At 46.3% G+C, this 18,808-nt stretch overlaps 12 non-coding genes across 12 annotated transcripts; all 12 read left to right on the forward strand.

Moving 5' to 3' along the window:
• Positions 1-265: 265 nt before the first annotated feature.
• On the forward strand, positions 266-456 carry LOC142280508 (U2 spliceosomal RNA). The gene has a single exon (XR_012742771.1). It is a non-coding gene; the product is annotated as a U2 spliceosomal RNA (small nuclear RNA).
• Positions 457-1,842: 1,386 nt separating this feature from the next.
• Positions 1,843-2,033, forward strand: LOC142280509 (U2 spliceosomal RNA). The gene has a single exon (XR_012742772.1). It is a non-coding gene; the product is annotated as a U2 spliceosomal RNA (small nuclear RNA).
• Positions 2,034-3,420: 1,387 nt separating this feature from the next.
• Positions 3,421-3,611, forward strand: LOC142280510 (U2 spliceosomal RNA). The gene has a single exon (XR_012742773.1). It is a non-coding gene; the product is annotated as a U2 spliceosomal RNA (small nuclear RNA).
• A 1,387-nt stretch (positions 3,612-4,998) lies between these two features.
• Positions 4,999-5,189, forward strand: LOC142280511 (U2 spliceosomal RNA). The gene has a single exon (XR_012742774.1). It is a non-coding gene; the product is annotated as a U2 spliceosomal RNA (small nuclear RNA).
• Positions 5,190-6,575: 1,386 nt separating this feature from the next.
• LOC142280512 (U2 spliceosomal RNA) lies at positions 6,576-6,766 on the forward strand. The gene has a single exon (XR_012742775.1). It is a non-coding gene; the product is annotated as a U2 spliceosomal RNA (small nuclear RNA).
• A 1,390-nt stretch (positions 6,767-8,156) lies between these two features.
• LOC142280513 (U2 spliceosomal RNA) lies at positions 8,157-8,347 on the forward strand. Its single transcript, XR_012742776.1, has one exon. It is a non-coding gene; the product is annotated as a U2 spliceosomal RNA (small nuclear RNA).
• Positions 8,348-9,734: 1,387 nt separating this feature from the next.
• On the forward strand, positions 9,735-9,925 carry LOC142280515 (U2 spliceosomal RNA). The gene has a single exon (XR_012742778.1). It is a non-coding gene; the product is annotated as a U2 spliceosomal RNA (small nuclear RNA).
• Positions 9,926-11,312: 1,387 nt separating this feature from the next.
• LOC142280516 (U2 spliceosomal RNA) lies at positions 11,313-11,503 on the forward strand. The gene has a single exon (XR_012742779.1). It is a non-coding gene; the product is annotated as a U2 spliceosomal RNA (small nuclear RNA).
• Positions 11,504-12,890: 1,387 nt separating this feature from the next.
• Positions 12,891-13,081, forward strand: LOC142280517 (U2 spliceosomal RNA). The gene has a single exon (XR_012742780.1). It is a non-coding gene; the product is annotated as a U2 spliceosomal RNA (small nuclear RNA).
• Positions 13,082-14,469: 1,388 nt separating this feature from the next.
• Positions 14,470-14,660, forward strand: LOC142280518 (U2 spliceosomal RNA). Its single transcript, XR_012742781.1, has one exon. It is a non-coding gene; the product is annotated as a U2 spliceosomal RNA (small nuclear RNA).
• A 1,387-nt stretch (positions 14,661-16,047) lies between these two features.
• Positions 16,048-16,238, forward strand: LOC142280519 (U2 spliceosomal RNA). The gene has a single exon (XR_012742782.1). It is a non-coding gene; the product is annotated as a U2 spliceosomal RNA (small nuclear RNA).
• Positions 16,239-17,625: 1,387 nt separating this feature from the next.
• LOC142280520 (U2 spliceosomal RNA) lies at positions 17,626-17,816 on the forward strand. Its single transcript, XR_012742783.1, has one exon. It is a non-coding gene; the product is annotated as a U2 spliceosomal RNA (small nuclear RNA).
• The last annotated feature ends 992 nt before the right edge of the window (positions 17,817-18,808 follow it).

Consider the following 18,808-nt stretch of genomic DNA (forward strand, 5'->3'; position numbering starts at 1 on the left):
TTGTATCGTGAATTGGAAAGACTGCAAGGGGGAGGGGAGTTGCTTGCGCCCTAAAGGAGGAGTTATTCAGATTCATTGCAGTGGGCGGCGGCTGCAAAACGCACCATTCTTCTTGTTTTGGCTCTGCAAAGCAGCCTTTTCAAGGGTTGGCTTGGGTGACAAAATGTCTTGTGTAGGCGTGGGTTTGTCTCCCTCTCGCTCTCTCTCCCTAAGATGTGTCCGGCATAGGCCAGGGTGCCACTCGAGGCCCAAACCAATTCTGGTTATCGCTTCTCGGCCTTTTGGCTAAGATCAAGTGTAGTATCTGTTCTTATCAGTTTAATATCTGATACGTCCCCTATCTGGGGACCATATATTAAATGGATTTTTAGAACAGGGAGATGGAAAAAGAGCTTGCTCTGTCCACTCCACGCATTGACCTGGTATTGCAGTACCTCCAGGAACGGTGCACCCCTTCTTAACCCAGTTTCCAAAAGCAGAACTCAATTCACCTGATTCATATTAGCCCGATTTAATGAATTGGAAGAAAGCATACGTCTTCATATGCACCTCAATTTGGCCCATTCACTTTTCACACTTCCTCCTTTTGTTTTTTATCTTTCACACTTTTGACTTTCTTTATTCATCCAAATAGCAAACTCATCACCACTCAACCTGACCAACTCGGCTATGTCCCCGTGCTGCAGTTCTCTGTCTTATCTAGATCATTTGCAATTGAATGGAATAGATCCCTTTTGGACAAAGTGGATTCACCTGCTGCTGCAGTGACCACAGGTGTGATAACATCTAGAATTGGCATCTGGTGCGATCTCTCCGCTTCCACTCCAAAGAAAGTTACCTGTTTATTCCTATCATGCATTGGTTTTTGGGGTTTTCTTTGAGTAATGATGATCTCTTTAGTAGTCTGTTGGCGCCCTCTCCTGGAGGAATAGTTTGCTTGCTCTTGGACATTCTAAAAGAGAGGTCATGATAGACATTGAGCTTCTGAGCTCAATTGGGGACAGTCATGGGTGATGAATGTTTGCAACCTACTGCGAAGCCTCATACCGCAATATAAGGAACGTCAAATACTAAGAAAGGGCGGCCTATGAAAGAATTACTACTTTCAATAAGTACACTTAAACGGCTAATTGGGAATAGAAAAACTGTAAAAAGCCCTCTGAGAAAGCCCCCCTCTAACCTTTGATAGTAAGCTTTTCTGTAGTCTGCCTGTTGATGTATTTTCCGTTTGAACTGTGCACAACATGAAGAGCGGAACACTGGCGGCTTGTCACAATGCCCCCCGATGACATCACAATAGCGCTGCTGCCTAGAAAACAAGCTGCGCAGAAGAAGTTGTTCTTTGGGTGGGAGGGTGGGCTAGTGGAAGGAGGGGGCAATCTCTTTTTTTCCCGGGTGGTAGGGGGATGACAGGAGAAGGGAAGCGGGTGGTGAGAAAGGTACAGAGGGCAGGGTTTGGGGGCTGGGAAGGAAAGGGAAAAGATTAGGGTTTGGGGATGATGAAAGGGCTTTCTACGGGTAAGGATGGCAAAGGGTGGCAGTGACGGAAAGTCAGGCAACCTGTCCTGTCCGTCTTTTTGTATCGTGAATTGGAAAGACTGCAAGGGGGAGGGGAGTTGCTTGCGCCCTAAAGGAGGAGTTATTCAGATTCATTGCAGTGGGCGGCGGCTGCAAAACGCACCATTCTTCTTGTTTTGGCTCTGCAAAGCAGCCTTTTCAAGGGTTGGCTTGGGTGACAAAATGTCTTGTGTAGGCGTGGGTTTGTCTCCCTCTCGCTCTCTCTCCCTAAGATGTGTCCGGCATAGGCCAGGGTGCCACTCGAGGCCCAAACCAATTCTGGTTATCGCTTCTCGGCCTTTTGGCTAAGATCAAGTGTAGTATCTGTTCTTATCAGTTTAATATCTGATACGTCCCCTATCTGGGGACCATATATTAAATGGATTTTTAGAACAGGGAGATGGAAAAAGAGCTTGCTCTGTCCACTCCACGCATTGACCTGGTATTGCAGTACCTCCAGGAACGGTGCACCCCTTCTTAACCCAGTTTCCAAAAGCAGAACTCAATTCACCTGATTCATATTAGCCCGATTTAATGAATTGGAAGAAAGCATACGTCTTCATATGCACCTCAATTTGGCCCATTCACTTTTCACACTTCCTCCTTTTGTTTTTTATCTTTCACACTTTTGACTTTCTTTATTCATCCAAATAGCAAACTCATCACCACTCAACCTGACCAACTCGGCTATGTCCCCGTGCTGCAGTTCTCTGTCTTATCTAGATCATTTGCAATTGAATGGAATAGATCCCTTTTGGACAAAGTGGATTCACCTGCTGCTGCAGTGACCACAGGTGTGATAACATCTAGAATTGGCATCTGGTGCGATCTCTCCGCTTCCACTCCAAAGAAAGTTACCTGTTTATTCCTATCATGCATTGGTTTTTGGGGTTTTCTTTGAGTAATGATGATCTCTTTAGTAGTCTGTTGGCGCCCTCTCCTGGAGGAATAGTTTGCTTGCTCTTGGACATTCTAAAAGAGAGGTCATGATAGACATTGAGCTTCTGAGCTCAATTGGGGACAGTCATGGGTGATGAATGTTTGCAACCTACTGCGAAGCCTCATACCGCAATATAAGGAACGTCAAATACTAAGAAAGGGCGGCCTATGAAAGAATTACTACTTTCAATAAGTACACTTAAACGGCTAATTGGGAATAGAAAAACTGTAAAAAGCCCTCTGAGAAAGCCCCCCTCTAACCTTTGATAGTAAGCTTTTCTGTAGTCTGCCTGTTGATGTATTTTCCGTTTGAACTGTGCACAACATGAAGAGACGGAACACTGGCGGCTTGTCACAATGCCCCCCGATGACATCACAATAGCGCTGCTGCCTAGAAAACAAGCTGCGCAGAAGAAGTTGTTCTTTGGGTGGGAGGGTGGGCTAGTGGAAGGAGGGGGCAATCTCTTTTTTTCCCGGGTGGTAGGGGGATGACAGGAGAAGGGAAGCGGGTGGTGAGAAAGGTACAGAGGGCAGGGTTTGGGGGCTGGGAAGGAAAGGGAAAAGATTAGGGTTTGGGGATGATGAAAGGGCTTTCTACGGGTAAGGATGGCAAAGGGTGGCAGTGACGGAAAGTCAGGCAACCTGTCCTGTCCGTCTTTTTGTATCGTGAATTGGAAAGACTGCAAGGGGGAGGGGAGTTGCTTGCGCCCTAAAGGAGGAGTTATTCAGATTCATTGCAGTGGGCGGCGGCTGCAAAACGCACCATTCTTCTTGTTTTGGCTCTGCAAAGCAGCCTTTTCAAGGGTTGGCTTGGGTGACAAAATGTCTTGTGTAGGCGTGGGTTTGTCTCCCTCTCGCTCTCTCTCCCTAAGATGTGTCCGGCATAGGCCAGGGTGCCACTCGAGGCCCAAACCAATTCTGGTTATCGCTTCTCGGCCTTTTGGCTAAGATCAAGTGTAGTATCTGTTCTTATCAGTTTAATATCTGATACGTCCCCTATCTGGGGACCATATATTAAATGGATTTTTAGAACAGGGAGATGGAAAAAGAGCTTGCTCTGTCCACTCCACGCATTGACCTGGTATTGCAGTACCTCCAGGAACGGTGCACCCCTTCTTAACCCAGTTTCCAAAAGCAGAACTCAATTCACCTGATTCATATTAGCCCGATTTAATGAATTGGAAGAAAGCATACGTCTTCATATGCACCTCAATTTGGCCCATTCACTTTTCACACTTCCTCCTTTTGTTTTTTATCTTTCACACTTTTGACTTTCTTTATTCATCCAAATAGCAAACTCATCACCACTCAACCTGACCAACTCGGCTATGTCCCCGTGCTGCAGTTCTCTGTCTTATCTAGATCATTTGCAATTGAATGGAATAGATCCCTTTTGGACAAAGTGGATTCACCTGCTGCTGCAGTGACCACAGGTGTGATAACATCTAGAATTGGCATCTGGTGCGATCTCTCCGCTTCCACTCCAAAGAAAGTTACCTGTTTATTCCTATCATGCATTGGTTTTTGGGGTTTTCTTTGAGTAATGATGATCTCTTTAGTAGTCTGTTGGCGCCCTCTCCTGGAGGAATAGTTTGCTTGCTCTTGGACATTCTAAAAGAGAGGTCATGATAGACATTGAGCTTCTGAGCTCAATTGGGGACAGTCATGGGTGATGAATGTTTGCAACCTACTGCGAAGCCTCATACCGCAATATAAGGAACGTCAAATACTAAGAAAGGGCGGCCTATGAAAGAATTACTACTTTCAATAAGTACACTTAAACGGCTAATTGGGAATAGAAAAACTGTAAAAAGCCCTCTGAGAAAGCCCCCCTCTAACCTTTGATAGTAAGCTTTTCTGTAGTCTGCCTGTTGATGTATTTTCCGTTTGAACTGTGCACAACATGAAGAGACGGAACACTGGCGGCTTGTCACAATGCCCCCCGATGACATCACAATAGCGCTGCTGCCTAGAAAACAAGCTGCGCAGAAGAAGTTGTTCTTTGGGTGGGAGGGTGGGCTAGTGGAAGGAGGGGGCAATCTCTTTTTTTCCCGGGTGGTAGGGGGATGACAGGAGAAGGGAAGCGGGTGGTGAGAAAGGTACAGAGGGCAGGGTTTGGGGGCTGGGAAGGAAAGGGAAAAGATTAGGGTTTGGGGATGATGAAAGGGCTTTCTACGGGTAAGGATGGCAAAGGGTGGCAGTGACGGAAAGTCAGGCAACCTGTCCTGTCCGTCTTTTTGTATCGTGAATTGGAAAGACTGCAAGGGGGAGGGGAGTTGCTTGCGCCCTAAAGGAGGAGTTATTCAGATTCATTGCAGTGGGCGGCGGCTGCAAAACGCACCATTCTTCTTGTTTTGGCTCTGCAAAGCAGCCTTTTCAAGGGTTGGCTTGGGTGACAAAATGTCTTGTGTAGGCGTGGGTTTGTCTCCCTCTCGCTCTCTCTCCCTAAGATGTGTCCGGCATAGGCCAGGGTGCCACTCGAGGCCCAAACCAATTCTGGTTATCGCTTCTCGGCCTTTTGGCTAAGATCAAGTGTAGTATCTGTTCTTATCAGTTTAATATCTGATACGTCCCCTATCTGGGGACCATATATTAAATGGATTTTTAGAACAGGGAGATGGAAAAAGAGCTTGCTCTGTCCACTCCACGCATTGACCTGGTATTGCAGTACCTCCAGGAACGGTGCACCCCTTCTTAACCCAGTTTCCAAAAGCAGAACTCAATTCACCTGATTCATATTAGCCCGATTTAATGAATTGGAAGAAAGCATACGTCTTCATATGCACCTCAATTTGGCCCATTCACTTTTCACACTTCCTCCTTTTGTTTTTTATCTTTCACACTTTTGACTTTCTTTATTCATCCAAATAGCAAACTCATCACCACTCAACCTGACCAACTCGGCTATGTCCCCGTGCTGCAGTTCTCTGTCTTATCTAGATCATTTGCAATTGAATGGAATAGATCCCTTTTGGACAAAGTGGATTCACCTGCTGCTGCAGTGACCACAGGTGTGATAACATCTAGAATTGGCATCTGGTGCGATCTCTCCGCTTCCACTCCAAAGAAAGTTACCTGTTTATTCCTATCATGCATTGGTTTTTGGGGTTTTCTTTGAGTAATGATGATCTCTTTAGTAGTCTGTTGGCGCCCTCTCCTGGAGGAATAGTTTGCTTGCTCTTGGACATTCTAAAAGAGAGGTCATGATAGACATTGAGCTTCTGAGCTCAATTGGGGACAGTCATGGGTGATGAATGTTTGCAACCTACTGCGAAGCCTCATACCGCAATATAAGGAACGTCAAATACTAAGAAAGGGCGGCCTATGAAAGAATTACTACTTTCAATAAGTACACTTAAACGGCTAATTGGGAATAGAAAAACTGTAAAAAGCCCTCTGAGAAAGCCCCCCTCTAACCTTTGATAGTAAGCTTTCTGTAGTCTGCCTGTTGATGTATTTTCCGTTTGAACTGTGCACAACATGAAGAGACGGAACACTGGCGGCTTGTCACAATGCCCCCCGATGACATCACAATAGCGCTGCTGCCTAGAAAACAAGCTGCGCAGAAGAAGTTGTTCTTTGGGTGGGAGGGTGGGCTAGTGGAAGGAGGGGGCAATCTCTTTTTTTCCCGGGTGGTAGGGGGATGACAGGAGAAGGGAAGCGGGTGGTGAGAAAGGTACAGAGGGCAGGGTTTGGGGGCTGGGAAGGAAAGGGAAAAGATTAGGGTTTGGGGATGATGAAAGGGCTTTCTACGGGTAAGGATGGCAAAGGGTGGCAGTGACGGAAAGTCAGGCAACCTGTCCTGTCCGTCTTTTTGTATCGTGAATTGGAAAGACTGCAAGGGGGAGGGGAGTTGCTTGCGCCCTAAAGGAGGAGTTATTCAGATTCATTGCAGTGGGCGGCGGCTGCAAAACGCACCATTCTTCTTGTTTTGGCTCTGCAAAGCAGCCTTTTCAAGGGTTGGCTTGGGTGACAAAATGTCTTGTGTAGGCGTGGGTTTGTCTCCCTCTCGCTCTCTCTCCCTAAGATGTGTCCGGCATAGGCCAGGGTGCCACTCGAGGCCCAAACCAATTCTGGTTATCGCTTCTCGGCCTTTTGGCTAAGATCAAGTGTAGTATCTGTTCTTATCAGTTTAATATCTGATACGTCCCCTATCTGGGGACCATATATTAAATGGATTTTTAGAACAGGGAGATGGAAAAAGAGCTTGCTCTGTCCACTCCACGCATTGACCTGGTATTGCAGTACCTCCAGGAACGGTGCACCCCTTCTTAACCCAGTTTCCAAAAGCAGAACTCAATTCACCTGATTCATATTAGCCCGATTTAATGAATTGGAAGAAAGCATACGTCTTCATATGCACCTCAATTTGGCCCATTCACTTTTCACACTTCCTCCTTTTGTTTTTTATCTTTCACACTTTTGACTTTCTTTATTCATCCAAATAGCAAACTCATCACCACTCAACCTGACCAACTCGGCTATGTCCCCGTGCTGCAGTTCTCTGTCTTATCTAGATCATTTGCAATTGAATGGAATAGATCCCTTTTGGACAAAGTGGATTCACCTGCTGCTGCAGTGACCACAGGTGTGATAACATCTAGAATTGGCATCTGGTGCGATCTCTCCGCTTCCACTCCAAAGAAAGTTACCTGTTTATTCCTATCATGCATTGGTTTTTGGGGTTTTCTTTGAGTAATGATGATCTCTTTAGTAGTCTGTTGGCGCCCTCTCCTGGAGGAATAGTTTGCTTGCTCTTGGACATTCTAAAAGAGAGGTCATGATAGACATTGAGCTTCTGAGCTCAATTGGGGACAGTCATGGGTGATGAATGTTTGCAACCTACTGCGAAGCCTCATACCGCAATATAAGGAACGTCAAATACTAAGAAAGGGCGGCCTATGAAAGAATTACTACTTTCAATAAGTACACTTAAACGGCTAATTGGGAATAGAAAAACTGTAAAAAGCCCTCTGAGAAAGCCCCCCTCTAACCTTTGATAGTAAGCTTTTCTGTAGTCTGCCTGTTGATGTATTTTCCGTTTGAACTGTGCACAACATGAAGAGACGGAACACTGGCGGCTTGTCACAATGCCCCCCGATGACATCACAATAGCGCTGCTGCCTAGAAAACAAGCTGCGCAGAAGAAGTTGTTCTTTGGGTGGGAGGGTGGGCTAGTGGAAGGAGGGGGCAATCTCTTTTTTTCCCGGGTGGTAGGGGGATGACAGGAGAAGGGAAGCGGGTGGTGAGAAAGGTACAGAGGGCAGGGTTTGGGGGCTGGGAAGGAAAGGGAAAAGATTAGGGTTTGGGGATGATGAAAGGGCTTTCTACGGGTAAGGATGGCAAAGGGTGGCAGTGACGGAAAGTCAGGCAACCTGTCCTGTCCGTCTTTTTGTATCGTGAATAATTGGAAAGACTGCAAGGGGGAGGGGAGTTGCTTGCGCCCTAAAGGAGGAGTTATTCAGATTCATTGCAGTGGGCGGCGGCTGCAAAACGCACCATTCTTCTTGTTTTGGCTCTGCAAAGCAGCCTTTTCAAGGGTTGGCTTGGGTGACAAAATGTCTTGTGTAGGCGTGGGTTTGTCTCCCTCTCGCTCTCTCTCCCTAAGATGTGTCCGGCATAGGCCAGGGTGCCACTCGAGGCCCAAACCAATTCTGGTTATCGCTTCTCGGCCTTTTGGCTAAGATCAAGTGTAGTATCTGTTCTTATCAGTTTAATATCTGATACGTCCCCTATCTGGGGACCATATATTAAATGGATTTTTAGAACAGGGAGATGGAAAAAGAGCTTGCTCTGTCCACTCCACGCATTGACCTGGTATTGCAGTACCTCCAGGAACGGTGCACCCCTTCTTAACCCAGTTTCCAAAAGCAGAACTCAATTCACCTGATTCATATTAGCCCGATTTAATGAATTGGAAGAAAGCATACGTCTTCATATGCACCTCAATTTGGCCCATTCACTTTTCACACTTCCTCCTTTTGTTTTTTATCTTTCACACTTTTGACTTTCTTTATTCATCCAAATAGCAAACTCATCACCACTCAACCTGACCAACTCGGCTATGTCCCCGTGCTGCAGTTCTCTGTCTTATCTAGATCATTTGCAATTGAATGGAATAGATCCCTTTTGGACAAAGTGGATTCACCTGCTGCTGCAGTGACCACAGGTGTGATAACATCTAGAATTGGCATCTGGTGCGATCTCTCCGCTTCCACTCCAAAGAAAGTTACCTGTTTATTCCTATCATGCATTGGTTTTTGGGGTTTTCTTTGAGTAATGATGATCTCTTTAGTAGTCTGTTGGCGCCCTCTCCTGGAGGAATAGTTTGCTTGCTCTTGGACATTCTAAAAGAGAGGTCATGATAGACATTGAGCTTCTGAGCTCAATTGGGGACAGTCATGGGTGATGAATGTTTGCAACCTACTGCGAAGCCTCATACCGCAATATAAGGAACGTCAAATACTAAGAAAGGGCGGCCTATGAAAGAATTACTACTTTCAATAAGTACACTTAAACGGCTAATTGGGAATAGAAAAACTGTAAAAAGCCCTCTGAGAAAGCCCCCCTCTAACCTTTGATAGTAAGCTTTTCTGTAGTCTGCCTGTTGATGTATTTTCCGTTTGAACTGTGCACAACATGAAGAGACGGAACACTGGCGGCTTGTCACAATGCCCCCCGATGACATCACAATAGCGCTGCTGCCTAGAAAACAAGCTGCGCAGAAGAAGTTGTTCTTTGGGTGGGAGGGTGGGCTAGTGGAAGGAGGGGGCAATCTCTTTTTTTCCCGGGTGGTAGGGGGATGACAGGAGAAGGGAAGCGGGTGGTGAGAAAGGTACAGAGGGCAGGGTTTGGGGGCTGGGAAGGAAAGGGAAAAGATTAGGGTTTGGGGATGATGAAAGGGCTTTCTACGGGTAAGGATGGCAAAGGGTGGCAGTGACGGAAAGTCAGGCAACCTGTCCTGTCCGTCTTTTTGTATCGTGAATTGGAAAGACTGCAAGGGGGAGGGGAGTTGCTTGCGCCCTAAAGGAGGAGTTATTCAGATTCATTGCAGTGGGCGGCGGCTGCAAAACGCACCATTCTTCTTGTTTTGGCTCTGCAAAGCAGCCTTTTCAAGGGTTGGCTTGGGTGACAAAATGTCTTGTGTAGGCGTGGGTTTGTCTCCCTCTCGCTCTCTCTCCCTAAGATGTGTCCGGCATAGGCCAGGGTGCCACTCGAGGCCCAAACCAATTCTGGTTATCGCTTCTCGGCCTTTTGGCTAAGATCAAGTGTAGTATCTGTTCTTATCAGTTTAATATCTGATACGTCCCCTATCTGGGGACCATATATTAAATGGATTTTTAGAACAGGGAGATGGAAAAAGAGCTTGCTCTGTCCACTCCACGCATTGACCTGGTATTGCAGTACCTCCAGGAACGGTGCACCCCTTCTTAACCCAGTTTCCAAAAGCAGAACTCAATTCACCTGATTCATATTAGCCCGATTTAATGAATTGGAAGAAAGCATACGTCTTCATATGCACCTCAATTTGGCCCATTCACTTTTCACACTTCCTCCTTTTGTTTTTTATCTTTCACACTTTTGACTTTCTTTATTCATCCAAATAGCAAACTCATCACCACTCAACCTGACCAACTCGGCTATGTCCCCGTGCTGCAGTTCTCTGTCTTATCTAGATCATTTGCAATTGAATGGAATAGATCCCTTTTGGACAAAGTGGATTCACCTGCTGCTGCAGTGACCACAGGTGTGATAACATCTAGAATTGGCATCTGGTGCGATCTCTCCGCTTCCACTCCAAAGAAAGTTACCTGTTTATTCCTATCATGCATTGGTTTTTGGGGTTTTCTTTGAGTAATGATGATCTCTTTAGTAGTCTGTTGGCGCCCTCTCCTGGAGGAATAGTTTGCTTGCTCTTGGACATTCTAAAAGAGAGGTCATGATAGACATTGAGCTTCTGAGCTCAATTGGGGACAGTCATGGGTGATGAATGTTTGCAACCTACTGCGAAGCCTCATACCGCAATATAAGGAACGTCAAATACTAAGAAAGGGCGGCCTATGAAAGAATTACTACTTTCAATAAGTACACTTAAACGGCTAATTGGGAATAGAAAAACTGTAAAAAGCCCTCTGAGAAAGCCCCCCTCTAACCTTTGATAGTAAGCTTTTCTGTAGTCTGCCTGTTGATGTATTTTCCGTTTGAACTGTGCACAACATGAAGAGACGGAACACTGGCGGCTTGTCACAATGCCCCCCGATGACATCACAATAGCGCTGCTGCCTAGAAAACAAGCTGCGCAGAAGAAGTTGTTCTTTGGGTGGGAGGGTGGGCTAGTGGAAGGAGGGGGCAATCTCTTTTTTTCCCGGGTGGTAGGGGGATGACAGGAGAAGGGAAGCGGGTGGTGAGAAAGGTACAGAGGGCAGGGTTTGGGGGCTGGGAAGGAAAGGGAAAAGATTAGGGTTTGGGGATGATGAAAGGGCTTTCTACGGGTAAGGATGGCAAAGGGTGGCAGTGACGGAAAGTCAGGCAACCTGTCCTGTCCGTCTTTTTGTATCGTGAATTGGAAAGACTGCAAGGGGGAGGGGAGTTGCTTGCGCCCTAAAGGAGGAGTTATTCAGATTCATTGCAGTGGGCGGCGGCTGCAAAACGCACCATTCTTCTTGTTTTGGCTCTGCAAAGCAGCCTTTTCAAGGGTTGGCTTGGGTGACAAAATGTCTTGTGTAGGCGTGGGTTTGTCTCCCTCTCGCTCTCTCTCCCTAAGATGTGTCCGGCATAGGCCAGGGTGCCACTCGAGGCCCAAACCAATTCTGGTTATCGCTTCTCGGCCTTTTGGCTAAGATCAAGTGTAGTATCTGTTCTTATCAGTTTAATATCTGATACGTCCCCTATCTGGGGACCATATATTAAATGGATTTTTAGAACAGGGAGATGGAAAAAGAGCTTGCTCTGTCCACTCCACGCATTGACCTGGTATTGCAGTACCTCCAGGAACGGTGCACCCCTTCTTAACCCAGTTTCCAAAAGCAGAACTCAATTCACCTGATTCATATTAGCCCGATTTAATGAATTGGAAGAAAGCATACGTCTTCATATGCACCTCAATTTGGCCCATTCACTTTTCACACTTCCTCCTTTTGTTTTTTATCTTTCACACTTTTGACTTTCTTTATTCATCCAAATAGCAAACTCATCACCACTCAACCTGACCAACTCGGCTATGTCCCCGTGCTGCAGTTCTCTGTCTTATCTAGATCATTTGCAATTGAATGGAATAGATCCCTTTTGGACAAAGTGGATTCACCTGCTGCTGCAGTGACCACAGGTGTGATAACATCTAGAATTGGCATCTGGTGCGATCTCTCCGCTTCCACTCCAAAGAAAGTTACCTGTTTATTCCTATCATGCATTGGTTTTTGGGGTTTTCTTTGAGTAATGATGATCTCTTTAGTAGTCTGTTGGCGCCCTCTCCTGGAGGAATAGTTTGCTTGCTCTTGGACATTCTAAAAGAGAGGTCATGATAGACATTGAGCTTCTGAGCTCAATTGGGGACAGTCATGGGTGATGAATGTTTGCAACCTACTGCGAAGCCTCATACCGCAATATAAGGAACGTCAAATACTAAGAAAGGGCGGCCTATGAAAGAATTACTACTTTCAATAAGTACACTTAAACGGCTAATTGGGAATAGAAAAACTGTAAAAAGCCCTCTGAGAAAGCCCCCCTCTAACCTTTGATAGTAAGCTTTTCTGTAGTCTGCCTGTTGATGTATTTTCCGTTTGAACTGTGCACAACATGAAGAGACGGAACACTGGCGGCTTGTCACAATGCCCCCCGATGACATCACAATAGCGCTGCTGCCTAGAAAACAAGCTGCGCAGAAGAAGTTGTTCTTTGGGTGGGAGGGTGGGCTAGTGGAAGGAGGGGGCAATCTCTTTTTTTCCCGGGTGGTAGGGGGATGACAGGAGAAGGGAAGCGGGTGGTGAGAAAGGTACAGAGGGCAGGGTTTGGGGGCTGGGAAGGAAAGGGAAAAGATTAGGGTTTGGGGATGATGAAAGGGCTTTCTACGGGTAAGGATGGCAAAGGGTGGCAGTGACGGAAAGTCAGGCAACCTGTCCTGTCCGTCTTTTTGTATCGTGAATTGGAAAGACTGCAAGGGGGAGGGGAGTTGCTTGCGCCCTAAAGGAGGAGTTATTCAGATTCATTGCAGTGGGCGGCGGCTGCAAAACGCACCATTCTTCTTGTTTTGGCTCTGCAAAGCAGCCTTTTCAAGGGTTGGCTTGGGTGACAAAATGTCTTGTGTAGGCGTGGGTTTGTCTCCCTCTCGCTCTCTCTCCCTAAGATGTGTCCGGCATAGGCCAGGGTGCCACTCGAGGCCCAAACCAATTCTGGTTATCGCTTCTCGGCCTTTTGGCTAAGATCAAGTGTAGTATCTGTTCTTATCAGTTTAATATCTGATACGTCCCCTATCTGGGGACCATATATTAAATGGATTTTTAGAACAGGGAGATGGAAAAAGAGCTTGCTCTGTCCACTCCACGCATTGACCTGGTATTGCAGTACCTCCAGGAACGGTGCACCCCTTCTTAACCCAGTTTCCAAAAGCAGAACTCAATTCACCTGATTCATATTAGCCCGATTTAATGAATTGGAAGAAAGCATACGTCTTCATATGCACCTCAATTTGGCCCATTCACTTTTCACACTTCCTCCTTTTGTTTTTTATCTTTCACACTTTTGACTTTCTTTATTCATCCAAATAGCAAACTCATCACCACTCAACCTGACCAACTCGGCTATGTCCCCGTGCTGCAGTTCTCTGTCTTATCTAGATCATTTGCAATTGAATGGAATAGATCCCTTTTGGACAAAGTGGATTCACCTGCTGCTGCAGTGACCACAGGTGTGATAACATCTAGAATTGGCATCTGGTGCGATCTCTCCGCTTCCACTCCAAAGAAAGTTACCTGTTTATTCCTATCATGCATTGGTTTTTGGGGTTTTCTTTGAGTAATGATGATCTCTTTAGTAGTCTGTTGGCGCCCTCTCCTGGAGGAATAGTTTGCTTGCTCTTGGACATTCTAAAAGAGAGGTCATGATAGACATTGAGCTTCTGAGCTCAATTGGGGACAGTCATGGGTGATGAATGTTTGCAACCTACTGCGAAGCCTCATACCGCAATATAAGGAACGTCAAATACTAAGAAAGGGCGGCCTATGAAAGAATTACTACTTTCAATAAGTACACTTAAACGGCTAATTGGGAATAGAAAAACTGTAAAAAGCCCTCTGAGAAAGCCCCCCTCTAACCTTTGATAGTAAGCTTTTCTGTAGTCTGCCTGTTGATGTATTTTCCGTTTGAACTGTGCACAACATGAAGAGACGGAACACTGGCGGCTTGTCACAATGCCCCCCGATGACATCACAATAGCGCTGCTGCCTAGAAAACAAGCTGCGCAGAAGAAGTTGTTCTTTGGGTGGGAGGGTGGGCTAGTGGAAGGAGGGGGCAATCTCTTTTTTTCCCGGTGTGGTAGGGGGATGACAGGAGAAGGGAAGCGGGTGGTGAGAAAGGTACAGAGGGCAGGGTTTGGGGGCTGGGAAGGAAAGGGAAAAGATTAGGGTTTGGGGATGATGAAAGGGCTTTCTACGGGTAAGGATGGCAAAGGGTGGCAGTGACGGAAAGTCAGGCAACCTGTCCTGTCCGTCTTTTTGTATCGTGAATTGGAAAGACTGCAAGGGGGAGGGGAGTTGCTTGCGCCCTAAAGGAGGAGTTATTCAGATTCATTGCAGTGGGCGGCGGCTGCAAAACGCACCATTCTTCTTGTTTTGGCTCTGCAAAGCAGCCTTTTCAAGGGTTGGCTTGGGTGACAAAATGTCTTGTGTAGGCGTGGGTTTGTCTCCCTCTCGCTCTCTCTCCCTAAGATGTGTCCGGCATAGGCCAGGGTGCCACTCGAGGCCCAAACCAATTCTGGTTATCGCTTCTCGGCCTTTTGGCTAAGATCAAGTGTAGTATCTGTTCTTATCAGTTTAATATCTGATACGTCCCCTATCTGGGGACCATATATTAAATGGATTTTTAGAACAGGGAGATGGAAAAAGAGCTTGCTCTGTCCACTCCACGCATTGACCTGGTATTGCAGTACCTCCAGGAACGGTGCACCCCTTCTTAACCCAGTTTCCAAAAGCAGAACTCAATTCACCTGATTCATATTAGCCCGATTTAATGAATTGGAAGAAAGCATACGTCTTCATATGCACCTCAATTTGGCCCATTCACTTTTCACACTTCCTCCTTTTGTTTTTTATCTTTCACACTTTTGACTTTCTTTATTCATCCAAATAGCAAACTCATCACCACTCAACCTGACCAACTCGGCTATGTCCCCGTGCTGCAGTTCTCTGTCTTATCTAGATCATTTGCAATTGAATGGAATAGATCCCTTTTGGACAAAGTGGATTCACCTGCTGCTGCAGTGACCACAGGTGTGATAACATCTAGAATTGGCATCTGGTGCGATCTCTCCGCTTCCACTCCAAAGAAAGTTACCTGTTTATTCCTATCATGCATTGGTTTTTGGGGTTTTCTTTGAGTAATGATGATCTCTTTAGTAGTCTGTTGGCGCCCTCTCCTGGAGGAATAGTTTGCTTGCTCTTGGACATTCTAAAAGAGAGGTCATGATAGACATTGAGCTTCTGAGCTCAATTGGGGACAGTCATGGGTGATGAATGTTTGCAACCTACTGCGAAGCCTCATACCGCAATATAAGGAACGTCAAATACTAAGAAAGGGCGGCCTATGAAAGAATTACTACTTTCAATAAGTACACTTAAACGGCTAATTGGGAATAGAAAAACTGTAAAAAGCCCTCTGAGAAAGCCCCCCTCTAACCTTTGATAGTAAGCTTTTCTGTAGTCTGCCTGTTGATGTATTTTCCGTTTGAACTGTGCACAACATGAAGAGACGGAACACTGGCGGCTTGTCACAATGCCCCCCGATGACATCACAATAGCGCTGCTGCCTAGAAAACAAGCTGCGCAGAAGAAGTTGTTCTTTGGGTGGGAGGGTGGGCTAGTGGAAGGAGGGGGCAATCTCTTTTTTTCCCGGGTGGTAGGGGGATGACAGGAGAAGGGAAGCGGGTGGTGAGAAAGGTACAGAGGGCAGGGTTTGGGGGCTGGGAAGGAAAGGGAAAAGATTAGGGTTTGGGGATGATGAAAGGGCTTTCTACGGGTAAGGATGGCAAAGGGTGGCAGTGACGGAAAGTCAGGCAACCTGTCCTGTCCGTCTTTTTGTATCGTGAATTGGAAAGACTGCAAGGGGGAGGGGAGTTGCTTGCGCCCTAAAGGAGGAGTTATTCAGATTCATTGCAGTGGGCGGCGGCTGCAAAACGCACCATTCTTCTTGTTTTGGCTCTGCAAAGCAGCCTTTTCAAGGGTTGGCTTGGGTGACAAAATGTCTTGTGTAGGCGTGGGTTTGTCTCCCTCTCGCTCTCTCTCCCTAAGATGTGTCCGGCATAGGCCAGGGTGCCACTCGAGGCCCAAACCAATTCTGGTTATCGCTTCTCGGCCTTTTGGCTAAGATCAAGTGTAGTATCTGTTCTTATCAGTTTAATATCTGATACGTCCCCTATCTGGGGACCATATATTAAATGGATTTTTAGAACAGGGAGATGGAAAAAGAGCTTGCTCTGTCCACTCCACGCATTGACCTGGTATTGCAGTACCTCCAGGAACGGTGCACCCCTTCTTAACCCAGTTTCCAAAAGCAGAACTCAATTCACCTGATTCATATTAGCCCGATTTAATGAATTGGAAGAAAGCATACGTCTTCATATGCACCTCAATTTGGCCCATTCACTTTTCACACTTCCTCCTTTTGTTTTTTATCTTTCACACTTTTGACTTTCTTTATTCATCCAAATAGCAAACTCATCACCACTCAACCTGACCAACTCGGCTATGTCCCCGTGCTGCAGTTCTCTGTCTTATCTAGATCATTTGCAATTGAATGGAATAGATCCCTTTTGGACAAAGTGGATTCACCTGCTGCTGCAGTGACCACAGGTGTGATAACATCTAGAATTGGCATCTGGTGCGATCTCTCCGCTTCCACTCCAAAGAAAGTTACCTGTTTATTCCTATCATGCATTGGTTTTTGGGGTTTTCTTTGAGTAATGATGATCTCTTTAGTAGTCTGTTGGCGCCCTCTCCTGGAGGAATAGTTTGCTTGCTCTTGGACATTCTAAAAGAGAGGTCATGATAGACATTGAGCTTCTGAGCTCAATTGGGGACAGTCATGGGTGATGAATGTTTGCAACCTACTGCGAAGCCTCATACCGCAATATAAGGAACGTCAAATACTAAGAAAGGGCGGCCTATGAAAGAATTACTACTTTCAATAAGTACACTTAAACGGCTAATTGGGAATAGAAAAACTGTAAAAAGCCCTCTGAGAAAGCCCCCCTCTAACCTTTGATAGTAAGCTTTTCTGTAGTCTGCCTGTTGATGTATTTTCCGTTTGAACTGTGCACAACATGAAGAGACGGAACACTGGCGGCTTGTCACAATGCCCCCCGATGACATCACAATAGCGCTGCTGCCTAGAAAACAAGCTGCGCAGAAGAAGTTGTTCTTTGGGTGGGAGGGTGGGCTAGTGGAAGGAGGGGGCAATCTCTTTTTTTCCCGGGTGGTAGGGGGATGACAGGAGAAGGGAAGCGGGTGGTGAGAAAGGTACAGAGGGCAGGGTTTGGGGGCTGGGAAGGAAAGGGAAAAGATTAGGGTTTGGGGATGATGAAAGGGCTTTCTACGGGTAAGGATGGCAAAGGGTGGCAGTGACGGAAAGTCAGGCAACCTGTCCTGTCCGTCTTTTTGTATCGTGAATTGGAAAGACTGCAAGGGGGAGGGGAGTTGCTTGCGCCCTAAAGGAGGAGTTATTCAGATTCATTGCAGTGGGCGGCGGCTGCAAAACGCACCATTCTTCTTGTTTTGGCTCTGCAAAGCAGCCTTTTCAAGGGTTGGCTTGGGTGACAAAATGTCTTGTGTAGGCGTGGGTTTGTCTCCCTCTCGCTCTCTCTCCCTAAGATGTGTCCGGCATAGGCCAGGGTGCCACTCGAGGCCCAAACCAATTCTGGTTATCGCTTCTCGGCCTTTTGGCTAAGATCAAGTGTAGTATCTGTTCTTATCAGTTTAATATCTGATACGTCCCCTATCTGGGGACCATATATTAAATGGATTTTTAGAACAGGGAGATGGAAAAAGAGCTTGCTCTGTCCACTCCACGCATTGACCTGGTATTGCAGTACCTCCAGGAACGGTGCACCCCTTCTTAACCCAGTTTCCAAAAGCAGAACTCAATTCACCTGATTCATATTAGCCCGATTTAATGAATTGGAAGAAAGCATACGTCTTCATATGCACCTCAATTTGGCCCATTCACTTTTCACACTTCCTCCTTTTGTTTTTTATCTTTCACACTTTTGACTTTCTTTATTCATCCAAATAGCAAACTCATCACCACTCAACCTGACCAACTCGGCTATGTCCCCGTGCTGCAGTTCTCTGTCTTATCTAGATCATTTGCAATTGAATGGAATAGATCCCTTTTGGACAAAGTGGATTCACCTGCTGCTGCAGTGACCACAGGTGTGATAACATCTAGAATTGGCATCTGGTGCGATCTCTCCGCTTCCACTCCAAAGAAAGTTACCTGTTTATTCCTATCATGCATTGGTTTTTGGGGTTTTCTTTGAGTAATGATGATCTCTTTAGTAGTCTGTTGGCGCCCTCTCCTGGAGGAATAGTTTGCTTGCTCTTGGACATTCTAAAAGAGAGGTCATGATAGACATTGAGCTTCTGAGCTCAATTGGGGACAGTCATGGGTGATGAATGTTTGCAACCTACTGCGAAGCCTCATACCGCAATATAAGGAACGTCAAATACTAAGAAAGGGCGGCCTATGAAAGAATTACTACTTTCAATAAGTACACTTAAACGGCTAATTGGGAATAGAAAAACTGTAAAAAGCCCTCTGAGAAAGCCCCCCTCTAACCTTTGATAGTAAGCTTTTCTGTAGTCTGCCTGTTGATGTATTTTCCGTTTGAACTGTGCACAACATGAAGAGACGGAACACTGGCGGCTTGTCACAATGCCCCCCGATGACATCACAATAGCGCTGCTGCCTAGAAAACAAGCTGCGCAGAAGAAGTTGTTCTTTGGGTGGGAGGGTGGGCTAGTGGAAGGAGGGGGCAATCTCTTTTTTTCCCGGGTGGTAGGGGGATGACAGGAGAAGGGAAGCGGGTGGTGAGAAAGGTACAGAG

Source organism: Anomaloglossus baeobatrachus, unplaced genomic scaffold, assembly GCF_048569485.1.
Source record: "Anomaloglossus baeobatrachus isolate aAnoBae1 unplaced genomic scaffold, aAnoBae1.hap1 Scaffold_4535, whole genome shotgun sequence".
Lineage (NCBI taxonomy): Eukaryota > Metazoa > Chordata > Amphibia > Anura > Aromobatidae > Anomaloglossus > Anomaloglossus baeobatrachus.